This window comes from Salmo salar, chromosome 19 (assembly GCF_965601325.2).
Source record: "Salmo salar chromosome 19, fSalSal1, whole genome shotgun sequence".
Lineage (NCBI taxonomy): Eukaryota > Metazoa > Chordata > Actinopteri > Salmoniformes > Salmonidae > Salmo > Salmo salar.
The window spans coordinates 44517606-44538785 of NC_138309.1; the positions used below are offsets into that span (position 1 = coordinate 44517606).

Here is a 21180-nt window from a genome sequence, read left to right on the forward strand (position 1 = left end):
CTCCTTTCCACTCTTCTGTGTTGACACCAAAACACTAAGCACTGGAGCCTGCCGGGTGAGGCAGACCCTACGCTGAGCTGCTCCAAGGGAAACCGTTACCCAACCTTTAAAATTGGTAAGCTCTCACATCACTGTTTCTGCTCATGAGAGACAGTGGGTGGCAGATGACAGGAACATCTGTGAGCAACCTGGACTCAGAGATAGACGTAACATAGCAAACTAAATCAAGGACACTCAAATAAGGTATATTATGTTACCTTGTGTATGGTATGTATTAATTTGAGGATGTCCATCATCCATTTTGCATGATATGTTATGAATTACAATTCATATGGTACTGTATGTTACAAATTGCAATGTGTGTGAAATGTTCCCAAATTTGCAATATGTATGATATGTTACGATTTCCAATTTGTTGTGGCTAATGTTAGCTAGGTGGCTAACGCTATTATAATCTAGGTGGCTAACATTAGCAAGGCTAGGGGTTATGATTATGGGTTAAGGTTAGGGTTAGGAGTTAGGTTAAAGGGTTAAGGTTAGAGATAGGGTTAGCTAACATGCTAAGTTGCAAAAAATGCTAAGTTGCAAAAAAGTAGTTGCACGGTTGCTAATTAGCTAAAATGCTAAAGTTGTCCGTGATGAGATTTGAACAAGCAACCTTTGAGTTGCTACATATTCAAGTTATACGCTGACCTATCCACCACGACCAACCACCCTCCATTACATTTTTCCTTAAGTAACCTTCTGTCTAATGTAACCATACCAAACGTAACATATCATACAAATTTCGGCATCCCGGATTTTCAGTCACTAAGTTACGTCTAGTCTATGAGACCAGGCTGCTGTGCATCTAGAGAGAATCTCCCATGATCACCCACTAGCACCCCCTAACACCACATTAGTATGCAGTCATACTGTGCCTTTCTTCTCAAACTGACATCATCACCAGTCCATCGGTGTGTGGAAATTGAAAACACACTACTTGTCTTAGCTGATAATCCTCTCCAGCAAGGGGCCATGGTTCGGGTCTAGAAGCACAGTTTTGACTGCTCCTACAGTCTTGCTTCAGTACTGCAGTTTAACTGACGCCCGACCCAGAAAGACAGTTTCCATAGACAGCCACATAGAGAAGTCAGACACTTTAGTCATCACCTTTGTGCATAAAACATCAATTGAATTATTCAAATAATTGTTGATGAGGTTGATTTTTTTTACCTGTCATTAACAGCCGAAGATGACGTCGTCGCTGCACGCACTGCTCCATCTGTGCACTTATTGCTAGTGGACATGTGAAGTTTGGCTGTGTAAACTGGATGCAACACGGATATAGACGATCCATGAATCGGCGTATGAGAACGTGAGTAGACTACGTTGAAAACAATGTTCGGACATCTTAGACGCCGTGTCCAATTCTTTATACCTCAGTGATCTCGGGTAACGTTTTAGTCCAGTTGCTAGGGAAACACAAATCGGCCAAACGGGCATGGTTCAGCACCAAATTCTTCGGCGACCAGATTTTACCTTTATGCTGCGACGTTACTTTTTAAAATATCTCTATCTTTCACACTCTAGATACCCAGAGTCGAGAGTTGTCTTTTCTGTCTACTTGTGGGAACAGTCACTAAGCTACTTAAGCATTTTCTGTAAAGTAGTAGGAGAGAAGAACACTGGTTGCTCTCTCGTGCTGAAGGGCCCAATGATGTCAGTAGCTTCCCTCTCAAACCGTTTTTTCCCCTTCCTTTCCTACCTTTGCTAATGGTGCCAAGGCTGCAATTCATTCAGATTGATATCACGATAACATCACTGACTAATGCCAACCTACGCAAACCAAATGGACTTTGACATTATTGCAGTCACTGCATAACCCAAACATTCCACCCCTTTCTCTCTCACCTATAATAGACACTTTGTTTGTGTATGTATATCGGTTTCTACTGTTTAAAAGGTAAATGTGCACATGTGCTCACACACAAATGAAGGTAGGGTTATATAACATATCAAACTATCATTTTAGGCATCCAATCAACACTGTCACAACACGGCACCGGATGAAAATCTCTCCTTGGAGCTGTGTTTGAGAGAGATTTAAAGAAACAGATGTGAACATCTGTATGTCTCCACAAACAGAGAAACTGAGTAAGTCTTGGGGCAAGACACCTGTTGAGCCAAAGACACACAAAGACTCTGAAGCCAGGTTGTGTCTGAATGGGTAGAGACCTGTGGATGAGCATAGAGTCAGTGTGAATAGTCTGTGGTAGAGGGAGAGCAGTAGTTGTTAGTCATTTAACAGTCTTATGGCCAGGGGATAGAAGCTGTTTAGGAGTCTGTTGATCTGAGCTTTGATGCGCCGGTACTGCCTGCCGGACGGGAGCATGGAGAACAGTCCATGGTGGAGTCTTTGGCAATTCTTCGGGCCTGTCTCAGACACTGCCTGGCTGGTTCCTTGTCGTCTCACTCTGAAATGCAGTGAAAACTCTTTGGCTGCGTTTACACAGGCAGCCCAATTCTGATCTTGTTTCCACATCAGATCTTTTCACAGTAGATCTTTTCAGAGCTGATCTGATTGGTCAAAAGACCAATTAGTGAGAAAAAAAAATCTGAATTGGGCTGCATGTGTAAACGCAGCCTTTGTTTTATGTGTCTCTACATAAAACAAAGAGGTTTGTAGCTCTAGGACGCTTTACACTTTCCACCAACTCACCCTCCCTCCCTCCCTCCCTCCCTCTCTCTCACCTCGACAGTTTGCAGCTTCATCTCTATACAGTCTCATTTATGCCAGTGACGCCCGTCCACTGTATTTTCTGAAGGCAAACACGCTTTGCGCGCTCCGCTGCCCCATACACACCCCCTCCCCTTTCTCTCTTTCACTGCGGCTAGCTTACTGACGTCAGAGAGCTGCTTGCGTCAATGCTCGCACTCTGACAGATGTCTTTTTTTCAATAGGATCCTAATGGATTATTACTACAGGGGAAACCTCTGCCTTTTTTTAAAATGAAAATAAAAGCTCTATTATTATGCTTTGTAATTATTTAGAAATACAGATATATAATATAGGAGATTATTTTTGGTGACAATAACGCCCTTATTTGCTGTATACTTTGGAAGTATTGGAATTAAGCCAAGACAGTATCTAAAGGAAATAGCAATGGCGATCCTGATCAACTGTCTTGGAAGGTGTTGGCAGAATGCTTTATTTTGCAGTGACATTTGCTGTATCTGACCGTTTCTGAAATACAAAAACAATTGCACATTCTAATGGACCTGTAAACAGATCGTTTGAAATCAATAATTGTTTATATAATTATGCTGCACTGCCCGTGAATTCTGAAACATTGTTTACTCAGAAAACAATAAAACTACAGTAGCCCTACACACCAAAAAATGAGGGGTTCTCAGGGGTTCTTTGGGAAGGGTGATGGTTCTTTAGGGCAGTGGTTCTCAACTGGTTTTGACTGGGGACCCAAATTTGACAATAACAATTGAGTCGCGACCCAATATTATAGACTGTTGATGATTACATTTTGTAATGTTGTATCGCAGCTGTCTTCTTCAGCAGGCTTCACTTGCAAAATAGACTGTCTCAATGGCCTACTATTATGGTATTAAAGGAAGACATTACACAGCCATATTAACTGAGAACATTTATTATAAATTCAAGAGAAGACATTTTAATTAGGAGACCAGTTCAGGAGTACGGTGTAATACATTATCAGACTCAGAACATGATATCACAACCAGTCTAACAATGTTAATGAACAGTCACACATGACAGTTTTTAAAATCATTAGGAATTCTTAATGAAATATTACCATGTGAAACTATTCACAACCTTAAAGTTTTTTTAAATGTGTAAGTTTTTAACCAGTTCAATAACATGTAATATGAATGTCAGAATTAATTAACAATAATAATTAACCTAGTGAACAATAAGTCATTAACCTGTTTATTTATTGTGTGTTTGAGGCCTAATCAGTGGGAAAGCTGGGGGGGTTTCTTCAAGTTGATAAGTTTATTGAAGTCTCGGGTGATGGTTGACAGGGCAACTCAGAGGTCATGCTGGCTGTCCAATTTGTTTCTGCTTTTAGTTTTCAGCACGGCCATAGCAGAGAAGCCACTTCCACACAGATATGTAGTGCTGAACGGCAGCATGATTCTGATTGCATGGCAGGCGAGAGCAGGATATTCTCCCACTATGCTGCACCAGAACTGTGGCAGTGTCATTTCCACGATGAACATGCTCAGTCCGCAATCAAACGACAGCTCCACCAGCTGATCCTCTTCAGTTGCTTGGCAACGTGACGCTTCTCATCTCCTCTCGAAAGGGGTCCCGTATCCAGTCGTCTTGTCTCCTGTTCTCCTCCAGGAAGTAGTGGCAAAACTTTCCCTGCAGCTTGACAAGATGCTGTTTAACGGGTTTTTTCAGTGTCGCCGTGTGCTTTGTTGATCAGATTCTGAATCTCGAAATCATCATTAGGAAACGTCAATACTCCCATTAGAAACATGACTTTTCCCCAAACGGTAACTGTCACGTTCGTCGTAGGAAGGAGACCAAAGCGCAGCGTGGGTATCGTTCCACATCTTTTATTTGAATGTGAAACTTTGCAAAACAAACTACAAACAAAACACAAACCGTGACGAAAGAGGTGCAACATGCACTAACTCAAAATAATCTCCCACAAACACAGGTGGGAAAAACAACTACTTAAATATGATCCCCAATTAGAGACAACGATGACCAGCTGCCTCTAATTGGGGATCTAACAAAAATCGCAACAGAAAAAAGAAACTAGAACCAAAACAACATAGAACTAAATAAACTAGATAAACCCCCCCAGTCACGCCCTGACCTACTCTACCATAGAAAATAAGAGCTCTCTATGGTCAGGACGTGACAGTAAGCTTCATCTTGAAGGTTATCCACTTGGTCCCTCTGTTCAAATCGATTGTGCCCCCTCCCTTGCATTGACACATTGAGCGAATTCAGATGATCAAAAATATCTGCCAGGTAGGCAACCCGTGCGAGACATTCCTCATAATCGAAATGTTCGGGCAGAGGTGACTTGTCTTCCGAAAGAAATGCAGCAATATCCGCTTGAAGCACATAAAAGGGACCCAACACTTTACCCCTGGAAAGCCAGCGGACCTCTGCATGATAAAGCACCTGCTGGTGCTAGCTCCTCATATCCCTACAGAAGGCCTGGAAACACCTTTTCTTTTTATATAGCTGACACACTTGATCACAACCCTGGAGAGTGTTGTGGAGCTCAGGCACCATGTCCTTCGCTGCCAATGGCTCCCTGTGTAGGAAGCAGTGGTTCCACGTCGCACTCGATGCTCTCTCCAGGATCCGCTTTATTACTCCGGAGTGCTTTCCCGTAATGGCAGCTGCCCCATCAGTGGTCACACCGACGCACTCATCCCAGACCAGTCCCACGGAGCACAAATGCATATCAATTGTGTTAAAGACAGCCTCTGCAGTGGTGGTGGGAAAATCAGCACTAAAAAGGAACTGCTCCTCGAAGTCATTATCCCACACGTGTCTAACATAAACCATTAGAATTGCATGGTAGTGATGGGCGTTCCGGTTGTTTTCAATGAGCCGGATCCTTCGGCTCAGCTCACCAAAAAGAGCAGTCTCTTTTGGCTCCCAAACAGCTCTTTAAAAAATAATATGTTTTTGTATTTTTTCAAGTCAAACAAACAGTTGGCGATAGTTTGACTATGATTGGTGTTAAAACAATTCTAATTAAGTTATTAAATGAAATAATACTCTACCTTAACTACAACGTATTTAAAAATGCATTGGTTTGTTATGAAAAAAATGCTATTAAACATTTGCATTTAAAGTGTAACTTTTTAATGTATATAAACAAAGTGCATATACAGTTGAAGTTAGAAGTTTACATACACTTAGGTTGGAGTCATTAAAACTCATTTTTCAACCACTCCAATAATTTCTTGTGAACAAACTATAGTTTTGGCAAGTCGGTTAGGACATCTATTTTGTGCATGACACAAGTAATTTTTCCAACAATTGTTTATAGACAGATTATTTCACTGTATCACAATTCCAGTGGGTCAGAAGTTTACATACACTAAATTGACTGTGCCTTTAAACAGCTTGGAAAATTCCAGAAAATTATGTAGACTTTAGAAGCTTCTGATAAGCTAATTGGCATCATTTGAGTCAATTGGAGGTGTACCTGTGGATGTATTTCAAGGCCTATCTTCAAACTCAGTGCCTCTGCTTGACATCATGGGAAAATCAAAAGAAATCAGCCAAGACCTCAGAAAAAGAATTGTGGACCTCCACAAGTCTGGTTCATCCTTGGGAGCAATTTCCAAATGCCTGAAGGTACCATGTTCATCTATACAAACAATAGTACGCAAGTAAAATCACCATGGGACCACACAGCCGTCAAACCGCTCAGGAAGGAGACGCTTTCTGTCTCCTAGAGATGAACATACTTGGTGCGAAAAGTGCAATTCAATCCCAGAACAACACCAAAGTACCTTGTGAAAATGCTGGAGGAAACAGGTACAAAAGTATCTATATCCACAGTAAAACGAGTCCTATATCAACATAACCTGAAAGACTGCTCAGCAAGGAAGAAGCCACTGCTCCAAAACCGCCATTAAAAAAGACAGACTACGGTTTGCAACTGCACATGACAAAGATCAAACTTTTTGGAGAAATATCTTATGGTCTGATGAAACAAAAATAGAACTGTTTGGCCATAATGAACATCGTTATGTTTGGAGGATAAAGGGGGAGGCTTGCAAGCCGAAGAACACCATCCCAACCGTGAAGCACGGGGGTGGCAGCATCATGTTGTGGGGGTGCTTTGCTGCAGGAGGGACTGGTGCACTTCACAAAATAGATGGCATCATAAGGTTGGAAAATTATGTGGATATATTGAAGCAACATCTCAAGACATCAGTCATGAAGTTAAAGCTTGGTCGCAAATGGGTCTTCCAAATGGACAATGACCCCAAGCATACTTCCAAAGTTGTGGCAAAATGGCTTAAGGTCAACAAAGTCAAGGTATTGGAGTGGCCATCACAAAGCCCTGACCTCAATCCAATAGAAAATGTGTGGGCAGAACTGAAAAAGCGTGTGCAAGCAAGGAGGCCTACAAACCTGACTCAGTTACACCAGTTCTGTCAGGAGGAATGGGCCAATATTCACCCAACTTATTGTGGGAAGCTTGGGGAAGGCTACCTGAAACGTTTGACCCAAGTTAACCAATTTAAAGGAAAGGCTACCAAACACTAATTGAGTACATGTAAACTTCTTCTCTCAGTAATTATTTGTCACGTTTTCGAGAAGACCCTCTCAGAGGGAACTGTCACGATTCCCACCGACGGTGGCGCCCCCTCCTGCTCGGGTGGCGCTCGGCGGTCGTCGTCACCGGCCTATTAGCTGCCACCGATTCCCTTTTGCTTTTCCCTTTTTTTATTTTGTGACACCTGTGGTCAATTAGCCATTAGAGGGGCTATTTAGTTTAGCTGGCCCGCTCCTGTTCGTGCGGGATTAATGATTGTTTCTTGTGTGACGGCTTGTGTTCATGTCGACGTTGTTGTACGCCGCATGTATTTTCTCCCCTGTGTGTGGGAACATTTGTTTTTTTTTGGTGAGTGTATATTAAAAACACCACTACCCTGTGTTCGCTGGTTCCTGCGCCTCATTCCTCCTCCACAATTACCAAGCCTTAACAGAATCCCGCACCACGATAGAAGGCATGGAATCAGCGGGAGCAGCGGCCACTCCTCTGCCCTCGATGGAGGAACGCGTACTCCACCACACGACAGTCCTCCATTGCATCGGATCGGCAATGGACCAGATGATGGAGAGGATGGACAGATGGGAGAGAAGTGGTATCCTCTCTCCACCTCCACCTGCCCCGATACAGCCATCTTCGCCTCCCATGACGTCTGGCTCTGGCGCGCTTCGTCTGGCGCTCCCGAGGGAGTACGATGGGGCGGCGGCTGGGTGCCAGGGGTTTTTGCTCCAGCTTGAGCTGTACCTGGCCACCGTTAGACCTGCTCCCACGGGGGAGGAGAGCGTGAGTGCCCTCGTTTCCTGCCTGACGGGCAGAGCTCTGGAGTGGGCTAATGCGGTCTGGAACGGTCCAGACTCGGCGAGGGACCACTACCCGGAGTTCACCCGCCGCTTTCGGGCCGTGTTCGACCACCCTCCAGAAGGAAGAGCGGCGGGTGAACGGCTGTTCCACCTCAGGCAGGAGACGAGGAGTGCCCAGGACTTCGCGCTGGACTTCAGGACCTTGCTCCAGCCGTCTTTCAATCCTTTGTTGACGAGATTCTCAGGGACCTGCACGGGCAGGGCGTGATTGTATATATCGATGACATTCTGATATATTCCGCCACCCGCTCCGCGCATGTGTCCCTGGTGCGCAAGGTGCTTGGTAGACTGCTGAAGCATGACCTATACGTTAAGGCTGAGAAGTGTGAGTTTTCCAAACGAGCCGTCTCCTTTCTGGGTTATCGCATTTCCACCACGGGGGTGGTGATGGAGTGTGACCGCGTTAAGGCCGTGCGTAATTGGCCGACTCCAACCACGGTGAAGGAGGTGCAGCGGTTTTTAGGCTTTGCCAATTACTACCGGAGGTTTATCCGGGGTTTTGGCCAGGTAGCGGCTCCCATTACCTCACTGCTGAAGGGGGGGCCGGTGCGTTTGCGATGGTCGACGGAGGCGGACGGAGCCTTCAAGAAATTGAAGACGCTGTTCACCGACGCACCCGTGTTGGCGCACCCGGACCCGTCTTTAGCGTTCGTAGTGGAGGTGGACGCATCCGAGGCTGGGGTGGGTGCCGTGCTATCACAGCGCTCGGGTGCGCCATTGAAACTCCGCCCCTGCGCTTTCTTTTCGAAGAAGCTCAGTTCGGCGGAGCGTAACTACGATGTGGGGGACAGGGAGTTGCTAGCAGTGGTTAAAGCTTTGAGGGTGTGGCGGCACTGGCTTGAGGGGCTAAACACCCCTTTCTCATCTGGACCGACCACCGAAACCTGGAGTACATCCGGGCAGCGAGGAGACTGAATCCACGTCAGGCGAGGTGGGCCATGTTCTTCGCCCGGTTTAGGTTTACCATCTCCTATAGACCGGGTTCCCTAAATACTAAGGCCGACGCGCTGTCCCGTCTCTATGACACGGAGGACCGGCCCATCGATCCAACTCCCATCATTCCAGCGTCTAGGCTGGTGGCACCTGTGGTATGGGAGGTGGACGCGGACATCGAGCGGGCATTGGTGTTGGAACCTGCGCCTGCGCATGTGCCCGTGGGGCGCATGTATGTGCCGCTCGGTGTTCGTGATCGTTTGATTCGGTGGGCGCACACGCTACCTACTGCGGGTCATCCTGGTGAGGCGAGGACAGTGGGGAGTCTAAGGGGGAAGTACTGGTGGCCCACCTTAGCTAAGGACGTGAGGGCCTATGTCTCTTCCTGTTCGGTGTGTGCCCAGAGTAAGGCTCCTAGGCATCTACCAAGAGGGAAGTTACAGCCCCTCCCCGTTCCACAACGACCATGATCGCACCTGTCCATTGACTTCCTGACAGATCTTCCCCCCTCTCAGGGGAACACGGCGATTCTGGTGGTTGTGGATCGGTTCTCTAAGTCCTGCCGTCTCCTCCCATTGCCCGGTCTCCCTACGGCCCTGCAGACTGCGGAGGCCCTATTTACCCACGTCTTCCGGCACTACGGGGTGCCGGAGGACATTGTCTCTGATCGAGGTTCCCAGTTCACATCCAGGGTCTGGAGAGCGTTTATGGAGCGGCTGGGGGTCTCGGTCAGTTTGACCTCCGGTTATCACCCCGAGAGCAATGGGCAGGCGGAGAGGGTGAACCAGGAGGTGGGCAGGTTCCTGAGGTCGTATTGCCAGGACCGGCCAGGGGAGTGGGCGAGGTATATTCCCTGGGCTGAGTTAGCCCAGAACTCACTTCGCCACTCCTCTACTAACATATCACCCTTTCAGTGTGTGTTAGGTTACCAGCCGGTCCTGGCACCATGGCACCGGAGTCAGACCGAGGCTCCTGCGGTGGAGGACTGGGTCCAGCACTCCAAGGAGACCTGGAGAGCCGTCCAGGACTCACTAAAGGAGGCCAGTGCGCGGCAGAAGAGGAGTGCTGACCGCCACCGCAGTGAGGCGCCCGTGTTCGCACCGGGAGACAGGGTCTGGCTCTCGACCCGGAACCTGCCCCTCCGCGTGCCCTGCCGGAAGCTGGGGCCGCAGTGTGTGGGGCCCTTCAAAGTCCTGAGGAGGATAAACGAGGTGTGTTATCGGTTGCAACTCCCTTCCTATTACCGTATTAACCCCTCGTTTCATGTGTCTCTCCTCAGGCCGGTGGTAGCTGGTCCCCTTCACGAAGATGAGGTGCCGGAGGTCCCTCCGCCCCCTCTGGACATCGGGGGGTCCCCGGCGTACAGCGTAAGGGCCATTCTGGACTCGCGACGCCGGGCGAGGGGCCTACAGTACCTCGTGGACTGGGAGGGGTACGGCCCGGAGGAGAGGTGCTGGGTGCCGGCGGCGGACGTCCTGGACCCATCTATGTTGAGGGAGTTCCACCACCTCCGTCCGGATCGCCCTGCCCCTCGCCCTCCGGGTCGACCTCGAGGCCGGTGTCGGCGCGCTGCGGGAGCCGCGCGTCAGGAGGGGGGTACTGTCACGATTCCCACCGACGGTGGCGCCCCCTCCTGCTCGGGTGGCGCTCGGCGGTCGTCGTCACCGGCCTATTAGCTGCCACCGATTCCCTTTTGCTTTTCCCTTTTTTTATTTTGTGACACCTGTGGTCAATTAGCCATTAGAGGGGCTATTTAGTTTAGCTGGCCCGCTCCTGTTCGTGCGGGATTAATGATTGTTTCTTGTGTGACGGCTTGTGTTCATGTCGACGTTGTTGTACGCCGCATGTATTTTCTCCCCTGTGTGTGGGAACATTTGTTTTTTTTTGGTGAGTGTATATTAAAAACACCACTACCCTGTGTTCGCTGGTTCCTGCGCCTCATTCCTCCTCCACAATTACCAAGCCTTAACAGGAACGGATGTGGCCACTATGCAGAGTCTCCCTGTCATAACTTTAGTAAGTCGTGGGTAGAGAGAGGTCTTGTTCTTCCACCAGCTCAGAGGATCTGCAGATCCTCCAAATAGGATCGGACCTCCATTATGGCATCTGCTGAGGGATTCCTTCGTGCTGCATCCCCAGTTGCTCTCTCGTCAAACATCATTCAAACAGCAGACGTTTGTGGCACTACTGCTGGTGCTTCTGCTCCATCTGATCCCTCTTCTTCCTGTTGCCCTGGTGCCTGAGCCAGCTGACTACTGGGGCTGTCCCTCCCTGCTGCTGAGGTTATTCTTTGAAGAGCCTCATCATTCGCTCTGGCATCACTGAAGGCTAACTTCTTAAACCTGGGGTCAAAACCTGTGGTTTCTGATAGCACGTGATTATATACCATTCTGTGCAGCTTTCTGTCCATTAATGAACATAGGGTGTCCACCAACTCTGTCACATGTCCTGTGGTTACATTTGCTTCTCTCTGGCGGCTGGCTGTGTTTTGCTGCAGACCCTTACACAGGAGTATCATTTTTGAGGCTGTCAGATAGCTGAAAAGAGAGAACAGTAACTTATTAGTTCATGTTTTACATTTACATTTACGTAATTTAGCAGACGCTCTTATCCAGAGCGACTTATAAATTGGTGCATTCACCTTATGATATCCAGTGGAACAACCACTTTACAATAGTACATCTATAAAAAAAAAATTTTGGGGGGGGGTTAGAAGGATTACTTTATCCTATCCCAGGTATTCCTTAAAGAGGTGGAGTTTCAGGTGTATCCGGAAGGTGGTGATTGACTCCACTGTCCTGGCGTCGTGAGGGAGCTTGTTCCACCATTGGGGTGCCAGAGCAGCGAACAGTTTTGACTGGGCTGAGCGGGAACTGTGCTTCCGCAGAGGTAGGGGGGCCAGCAGGCCAGAGGTGGATGAACGCAGTGCCCTTGTTTGGGTGTAGGGACTAATCAGAGCCTGAAGGTACGGAGGTGCCGTTCTCCTCACAGCTCCATAGGCAAGCACCATGGTCTTGTAGCAGATGCGAGCTTCAACTGGAAGCCAGTGGAGTGTGCGGAGGAGCGGGGTGACGTGAGAGAACTTGGGAAGGTTGAACACCAGACGGGCTGCGGCGTTCTGGATGAGTTGTAGGGGTTTAATGGCACAGGCAGGGAGCCCCGCCAACAGCGAGTTGCAGTAATCCAGACGGGAGATGACAAGTGCCTGGATTAGGACCTGCGCCGCTTCCTGTGTAAGGCAGGGTCGTACTCTGCGAATGTTGTAGAGCATGAACCTACAGGATCGGGTCACCACCTTGATGTTAGCGGAGAACGACAGGGTGTTGTCCAGGGTCACGCCAAGGCTCTTAGCACTCTGGGAGGAGGACACAATGGAGTTCTCAACCGTGATGGCGAGATCATGGAACGGGCAGTCCTTCCCCGGGAGGAAGAGCAGCTCCGTCTTGCCGAGGTGGTGATCCGTCATCCACACTGATATGTCTGCCAGACATGCAATTCGCCACCTGGTTATCAGAAGGGGGAAAGGAGAACATTAATTGTGTGTCGTCTGCGTAGGAATGATAGGAGAGACCATGTGAGGATATGACAGAGCCAAGTGACTTGGTGTATAGCGAGAATAGGAGAGGGCCTAGAACTGAGCCCTGGGGGACACCAGTGGTGAGAGCACGTGGTGCGGAGACAGATTCTCGCCACGCCACCTGGTAGGAGCAACCTGTCAGGTAGGACGCAATCCAAGAGTGAGCCGCGCCGGAGATGCCCAACTCGGAAAGGGTGGAGAGGAGGATCTGATGGTTCACAGTATCAAAGGCAGCAGATAGGTCTAGAAGGATGAGAGCAAAGGAAAGAGTTAGCTTTAGCAGTGCGGAGAGCCTCCGTGACACAGAGAAGAGCAGTCTCAGTTGAATGACCAGTCTTGAAACCTGACTGATTTGGATCAAGAAGGTCATTCTGAGAGAGATAGCAAGAGAGCTGGCCAAGGACGGCACGCTCAAGAGTTGGAGAGAAAAGAAAGAAGGGATACTGGTCTGTAGTTGTTGACATCGGAGGGATCGAGTGTAGGTTTTTTGAGAAGGGGTGCAACTCTCGCTTTCTTGAAGACGGAAGGGACATAGCCAGCGGTAAAGGATGAGTTGATGAGCGAGGTGAGGTAAGGGAGAAGTTCTCCGGAAATGGTCTGGAGAAGAGAGGATAGGGTCAAGCGGGCAGGTTGTTGGGCGGCCGGCCGTCACAAGTCGCAAGATTTCATCTGGAGAGAGAGGGGAGAAAGAGGTCAAAGCATAGGGTAGGGCAATGTGAGCAGGACCAGCGGTGTCGTTTGACTTAACAAATGAGGATCGGATGTCGTCTCAACCTTCTTTTCAAAATGGTTGACGAAGTCATCCGCAGAGGGGGGGGGGGGGGGGGGGGTGGAGGATTCAGGAGGGAGGAGAAGGTGGCAAAGAGCTTCCTAGGGTTAGAGGCAGATGCTTGGAATATAGAGTGGTAGAAAGTGGCTTTAGCAGCAGAGACAGAGGAAGAAAATGTAGAGAGGAGGGAGTGAAAAGATGCCAGGTCCGCAGGGAGGCTAGTTTTCCTCCATTTCCACTTGGCTGCCCGGAGCCCTGTTCTGGGAGCTTGCAATGAGTCGTCAAGCCACGGAGCAGGAGGGGAGGACCGAGCCGGCCGGGAGGATAGGGGACATAGAGTCAAAGGATGCAGAAAGGGAGGAGAGGAGGCTTGAGGAGGCAGAATCAGGAGATTGGTTGGAGAAGGATTGAGTAGAGGGAAGAGATGATAGGATGGAAGAGGAGAGAGTAGCGGGAGAGAGAGAGCGAAGGTTGCGACGGCGCAATACCATCTGAGTAGGGGCAGTGTGAGTAGTGTTGGAGGAGAGCAAGAGGGAAAAGGATACAAGGTAGTGGTCGGAGACTTGGAGGGGAGTTGCAGTGAGATTGGTAGAAGAACAGGTCAAGCGTATTGCCTGCCTTGTGAGTAGCGGGGGCGGTGAGAGGGTGAGGTTAAAAGAGGAGAGGAGTGGAAAGAAGGAGGCAGAGAGAAATGAGTCAAAGGTAGACGTAGGGAGGTTAAAGTCATCAAGAACTGTGAGGGGTGAGCCATCCTCAGGAAAGGAGCTTATCAAGGCGTCAAGCTCATTGATGAACTCTCCAAGGGAACCTGGAGGGCGATAAATGATAAGGATGTTAAGCTTGAATGGACTAGTGACTGTGACAGCATGGAATTCAAAGGAGGAGATAGACAGATGGGTCAGGGGAGAAAGAGAAAATGTCCACTTGGGAGAGATGAGGATTCCAGTGCCACCACCCCGCTGACCAGATGCTCTCGGGGTATGCGAGAACACGTGGTCAGACGAGGAGAGAGCAGTAGGAGTAGCAGTGTTTTCTGTGGTAATCCATGTTTCTGTCAGTGACAAGAAGTCGAGGGACTGGAGGGTAGCATAGGCTGAGATGAACTCTGCCTTGTCTACTGATACTACATTCTCATCTACTGCTCATATTCATATATAATACTGAATTAAATAATGTTGTAATAACTGCTTACTGTACCTTTCCACTGATCTCACAGTGACCTGCTCAAAGGGTTCCAGGACTCTGCACCTCCACCACCTCCCATTCTTCTTGGGTCAGAGCATCAACAGGTGCATTGACAATAGCCAGGGCAGAGATGGCATCCTTTGCCTCAAGAAACCACTTCAACATATAAAATGTTGAATTCCACCTTGTAGTGCAGTCTTGTTTAGGCCTCAGCTCATGCATCTCCATCTGGCGTTGTGTAGACTTTAGTTTTTCAGCACCTACTGTGCTCCTGTGGAAGTATTCCACAGCTGCTTTCACTTTGCCCACAGTGGGATTCATCACCTTCAGAACATCTCTTACAATCAGGTTGATTCTGTGGGCAAGACATGGATGATGGGTTTATTTTAACATTTTCATGGCTTTGGTTATGTTAGCTGTATTGTCGTTAAGACAACAGACCACTTTTCCATCTACTTGCCATTCTCTGGCCACTCAACAGTTCCTCTACCAAGTTCTGAGGTGTGTCTGTTGCTAAACTCAAAGCAGTCCAGAAGACAGCGAAAAATCTTCAGTGAAGTGACATGTAAGAAGTGGTTACCCTTGATGTCCAGCAGTCAGTGGTAAGGCAAACTGCAGTAGGTTTTTTGACTCTTTCCCTCACTGAAGCCTGTGTGCTCTCGTACAGTTGTGGAATAAGTGATTTTAAAAGGGATTTCCTGCTTGGAATTGTGTACATTGGATTTAGACTTGCTATAATTTCTAAAACCTCTCCTCCACGATAGAAAACGGTGACAATCATTTTAGCCAATGCAATATCAATTTGGCCTCGTTTTGCTACAGACAGACTTTGGCATAAATTGGTCCATAGAAGACTGCATTGCTGTGGGTCACGGAGTAGGCCTACTTGGCTGAGTTGATTTATCTCCACGTGTGGAGGTGCTGGCTCCACCACTATCACTAGCAGGCCCGCTAGTTTCTCGAAGCTCCGTTACAGCTAGCTTCACAGTTGGGTGCACAGTTCCCATATGCCGGTGTAGTTTGTGCATAGAACTGGATTTATATGGGATTGAACATCTCTGGAGACACCTGAATATAGCGACGCTTCCCATCCAACCTGACAGAGCTTGAGAGGATCTGTAGAGAAACTCCACAAATACAGGTGTGCCAAGCTTGTAGCATCGTACCCAAGAATACTCAAGGCTGTAATCGCTGCCAAAGGTGCTTCAACAAAGTACTGAGTAAATTGTTTGAATACTTACCTGAAAGTGATATCAGTTTTATTTTCTATAAATTAGCAAAGACATCTAAAAACCTGTTTTTGCTTTGTCATTATGTGGTGTTGTGTGTAGATTGATGAGGGGAAAAAAACAATTTAATAAAATGTAGAATAAGATTGTAACGTAACAAAATGTCGAAAAAGTCAAGGTGTCACGTTCGTGAGGAAAGACGGACCAAGGCGCAGCGTGATTAGAGTTCCACATCTTTAATATACAGTGAAACTTCCACAAAACAAACAACGAAACGTGACCTAACTGGTGCAACAAGCACATACACAAAACAATATCCCACAAATGCAGGTGGGAGAAAGAGCTTCCTAAATATGATCCCCAATCAGAGGCAACGATTACCAGCTGCCTCTAATTGGGAACTATATAACTCACCAACATAGAAATAAACTGACTAGAACATCCCCCAGTCACACTCTGACCTAAACACCATAGAGAACTGAGGGCTCTTTATGGTCAGGGCATGACACAAGGGGTCTGAATACTTTCCAAATGTACTGTGTATATACACACACACTTTTTTTTGTGTCTTGATACATTTTTTGGGGAAGCCTGTCTTCCCTTGCCATCCATGTATACAAGCCAATGAGAGCAAATGCGAGTATCATGTAGTAGCCTAAACCGATCGACGTTAGATTGATCTGGACCATGACCCCCCCGCCCACTTTACACCGTTCATCATTAATAAGGTAATTGAGATCGTTTCAAGAGTAGAACACAATTGTATCATAAAAGAAAACATTGCCTGGGAGAGCACTTTGGATGCATTGGGCAGGACATATTTAGATCAGAAATAACAGAGGTCCAATAATTAATCCCTGCGGCACACCACACAATCTCCAGAGGGGGAGGGGGGATATATTGCATAGTCACAACATACAAGCACACAGTAATCAACGTCTCTCCTTTTCTCTCCTCTTTGGGACGAGGGGAAAATTGTTCAGGCTGTGACAGAATGTTCCATGGAAGATAGTTGGCTATAATCTCCCCCCCAGAATGCTAACTGACCATGGTTGACCTTCTCATCCAGGAGGGTGATGATTGCATAAGGTGCCGATTGGAAGCAGAGTGGTAACACAAACACAGCGTCATACAAATAGAACACAACAAATAGTACATTTAACCCATTTCTGAGAATCAGCACACCTGCACATTTATTCCTGAAAAGTCCCAAATGTACCAATAGGCCCATTACACTACTTTCTCCAGCTATCTATACATGATGTTCTCTCCCATATAATATGTCTTATTTGATTTATTTTACCTTTATTTAACTAGGCAAGTCAGTTAAGAACATATTCTTATTTTCAATGACGGCCTAGGAACAGTGGGTTAACTGCCTTGTTCAGGGCAGAACGACAGATTTTTACCTTGTCCGCTCGGGGATTTGATCTTGCAACTTTTCGGTTATTAGTCCAACGCTCTAACCACTAGGGAAAATACAATTCAAAATTGGTAATACATACAATACAGTATTAATTATAAAATGGCTAATCTCAATAAACATAGTTTGACCATTTTCCTCTTACTGAAACGACCAATAGAAAAAGTATATTTCTACATAATGGTGCATAAACCTAGGACTACTCATTGGAATTTTCCGCATAAACAAATACAAAATGTATGTTAAATCTACAGTGTCTATAAAAATACAGAACGTATTAAAAGTAACGCAACAATGTACCTCTTCGTTCTGGTAGGCTGTGACGGCTATGAACTGCGTCTCCGGGAAGGAGTGGCTCGTTGTCACGGTTGATTGAATGATCAGACCAACGCGCAGCATGGTTGTGGTTCCACATATTTATTAAACGTGAAACTGAATACAATACACTTAAATACTTGAAAAACAACAAACTGTGATGCAGAGAGGAAAACACACTACTCAAAAGATAATCACCCACAAAACAGGAAGCGAAAAACCCCTACTTAAATATGATCTCTAATCAGAGGCAACGAGGATCAGCTGCCTCAAATTAGAGATCAACCCAAACAATCCCAACATAGAAATAGAAAAACTAGAACTAAACATAGAAATATAAAACATGGAACAAACACCCCCTGCCACGTCCTGACCTACTCTACCATAGAAAATAACAACTTACTATGGTCAGGACGTGACACTCGTGATCATCTTCTGAGGCCCTCCGAAGCCCGCGATATGGATACGTGGCTCATATTTATGCAATGAGTTCAATATGATCTAAAAAATATATATATATACCAAAAATAAAGCAAAAGTTCAATAATAGGCTTTCGGTTTCAGTTGAAAATCGACGTACCTTTTATTTAAATCGAAAATTGTGATTGATGGTGTTTACACGTAGGATAAGCTCCATTACTTTACATTTTCCTATCTAAATGGTTATCAAAATCATTGAAAAATTATAGCACTCAAAAGCCTATACATTTTAATTGATAAGACTGTTATCACCCTAACCTGGCCTCCTCCATTAAGTTTGTTGGTGAGTTTGACTTTACTGAATGAGACCCAATCTTTCATCCAGCACGCTCCGGGTGGATGTATACGCAGCTCGGGACTTGAGGCTCGGGCTTGCCCCCAGGAACCCACTCCCCGTTAATGTATTTCCACCAGTGGTTGTCCGCAGCCACGAAGTCCAGCAGGAACGAGTACATGGCGTTCGGATCCAGCCCAGAAACATCCACTTTCAGCACCGGGAACATGCGCCTTTGAAACAAAGGAAGATAGAATAGAAGGTGTTCTTATTTCATCCATTCTAGTAATACAGTATATATAATCTATTTTAGGATATTGGGCATTGATGACGCTGATGTCAAGTGAACACCTGGTTTAATGTATAGACCATGTGAATATTAATAAGCGTAAGTGTTACGTAAGGTTTAGACCTTACAGAAAAACTCTAAATATATGGCATGAATGAAGGTGTGCAATCTTTTTTCATTTAATTACTGTGATATCATAGCAATGTTTTGATCACACGTTCAACACTATACATTTGTTATATAGGCCTACCTGCTTTCTTCTATTTATAAATGAACAAGACATACGAATTTAAAAGACCGTTCTAAAGAAAAGGCTATTTAGTTTCATTTGGCACATGAATTCTATCAGGTAGCCGAAACATAAATAATTTAAATGTTATTTTAATTTGACCTTCATTTAACTAGGCAAGTCAGTTAAGAACAAATTATTTTTACAATGAAAATATAGGACAAAACACACATCATGACAAGAGAGACACCACAACACTACATAAAGAGAGACCTGAGACAACAACAAAGCATGGCAGCAAAACAACATGACAACATGATAATAGGCTTAAAGTAACCAAAAATCATACAATGTAGAATATATATATATTCTACATTGTATGAGCCTCACACAGTACATATACAGTACAAGTCAAAAGTTTGGACACCTACTCATTTAAGTTTTTTTGTTTTTAAAACTATTTTCTTTAAAACTCATCAAAAATATGAACTAACACATATGGAATCATATAATAAACAAAAAATTGTTAAATAAATCAAAATGTATTTTATATTTGAGATTCTTCAAAGTAGCCACCCTTTGCCTTGGTGACAGCTTTGCACACTCTTGGCATTCTTGGAATTCTCTCAAATTTGGACTCATCAGACCAAAAGACAGATTTCCACCGGCCTAATGTCCATTGCTCGTGTTTCTTGGCCCAAGTAAGTCTCTTCTTCTTATTGGTGTCCTTTAGTAGTGGTTTTATTTGCAGCAATTTGACCATGACGGCCTGATTCACGCCGTCTCCTCTGAACAGTTGTCGTTGATGTGTCTATTACTTGAACTCTGAAGCATTTATTTGGGCTGCAATTTCTGAGGCTGGTAACTCTAATGAACTTATCCTCTGCAGCAGAGGTAACTCTGTCTTCCTTTCCTGTGGTGGTCTTCATGAGAGCCAGTTTCATCATAGAGCTTGATGGTTTTTGCGACTGCACTTGAAGAAACTTTCAAAGTTCTTGAAATTTTCCGGATTGACTGACTTTAATGCCTTAAAAGCAATGAGGGACTATCGTTTCTCTTTGCTTATTTGAGCTGTTCTTGCCATTATATAGACTTGGTCTTTTACCAAATAGGGATATCTTCTGTATAACAACCCTACCTTGTCACAACACAACTGATTGGCTCAAACACATTAAGAAGAAAGAAATTCCACAAATGAACTTTTATCAAGGCACACCTGTTAATTGAAATGCATTCCAGGTGACTACTTCATGAAGCTGGTTGAGAAAATGCCAAGAGTGTGCAGAGCTGTCATCAAGACAAAGGGTGGCTACTTTAAATAATCTAAAATATATTTTCATTTGTTAAACACTTTTTTTGGTTACTACATGATTCCATATATGTTATTTAATCATTTTGATGTCTTCAATATATATATATATATATATATATATATATATATATATATATATATATATATATATATATATATGCCATACAAAACATGTCAATGGAATGGATTACCTGCCACTTTGGGTTACTATCATTTCATTTGTGAGTTCCGTGAACTTCTGCCACTGTTCGTTCTCATCCAAGTCGACTTTGAGTTGTCTCTCCTTGGGATCGCCCTTTTCGCTTCCCGCCTGTAGCTCGTTCTCCACGGCCGTGAGAAGGTGGTCCACCCCGTACTGTGTCGTCTTCCCCGGGCCGCCCCGCCCCGCCACCTATGGACATTCTATCCAACAGCTCCACGGTTGAAAAATAACGTATTACGCGGCTACGCCTTTCGATGCAAAAATAAAAAGTTGATTTTGGGCCGCTTTTATGCTCCCAAATACGCTATCTGTCCCCTCATATGTCCCCTTGGATAGATCCAATCTTCTCCACTAGATTGCAAGTTTCCAAATATATAGCCTACTCCTAAATCACAGTCCGTCGCCGGATAGTTCTTTGGATGATCGCTGGTTGGCTGTTCTTAGCTTTGATGTATTCCGTCTGGTCAGCCATTGGTTGTGTGCGGCCATATGAGTAGGACTAGGAAGGTTGGGTAATGTGTCTGAAATCGATTGCTCACCATGCTTTATTACTTCAATCTGTCAATATTTACACATACACTAGCCCATATCAAACACACCTGCAGAAAGAAACCGAGATTCTAACTTTAAGGTATAGTTTGACTAAGCTCTATACTGAAGACTGTATGTTCTGATGGGTAGGACTCAGCTCTATAGGCTAATGCATACAATAATTTATTTCTGATGCTCAAGCTCTAATCAGATAGACAGAAGATATTTTAATTATATTTGTTAAAAAAAAAACTTTCTCTGCAAAATACATGCTTGGAAGTTTTCCTCC

The 21180-nt window shown here is 45.7% G+C and overlaps 1 pseudogene; it reads right to left on the reverse strand.

Annotated features, from left to right (window-relative positions):
- Positions 1–4279: 4279 nt before the first annotated feature.
- On the reverse strand, positions 4280–20832 carry LOC145862274 (T-box transcription factor T-like; annotated as a pseudogene).
- Between the last annotated feature and the right edge of the window lie 348 nt (positions 20833–21180).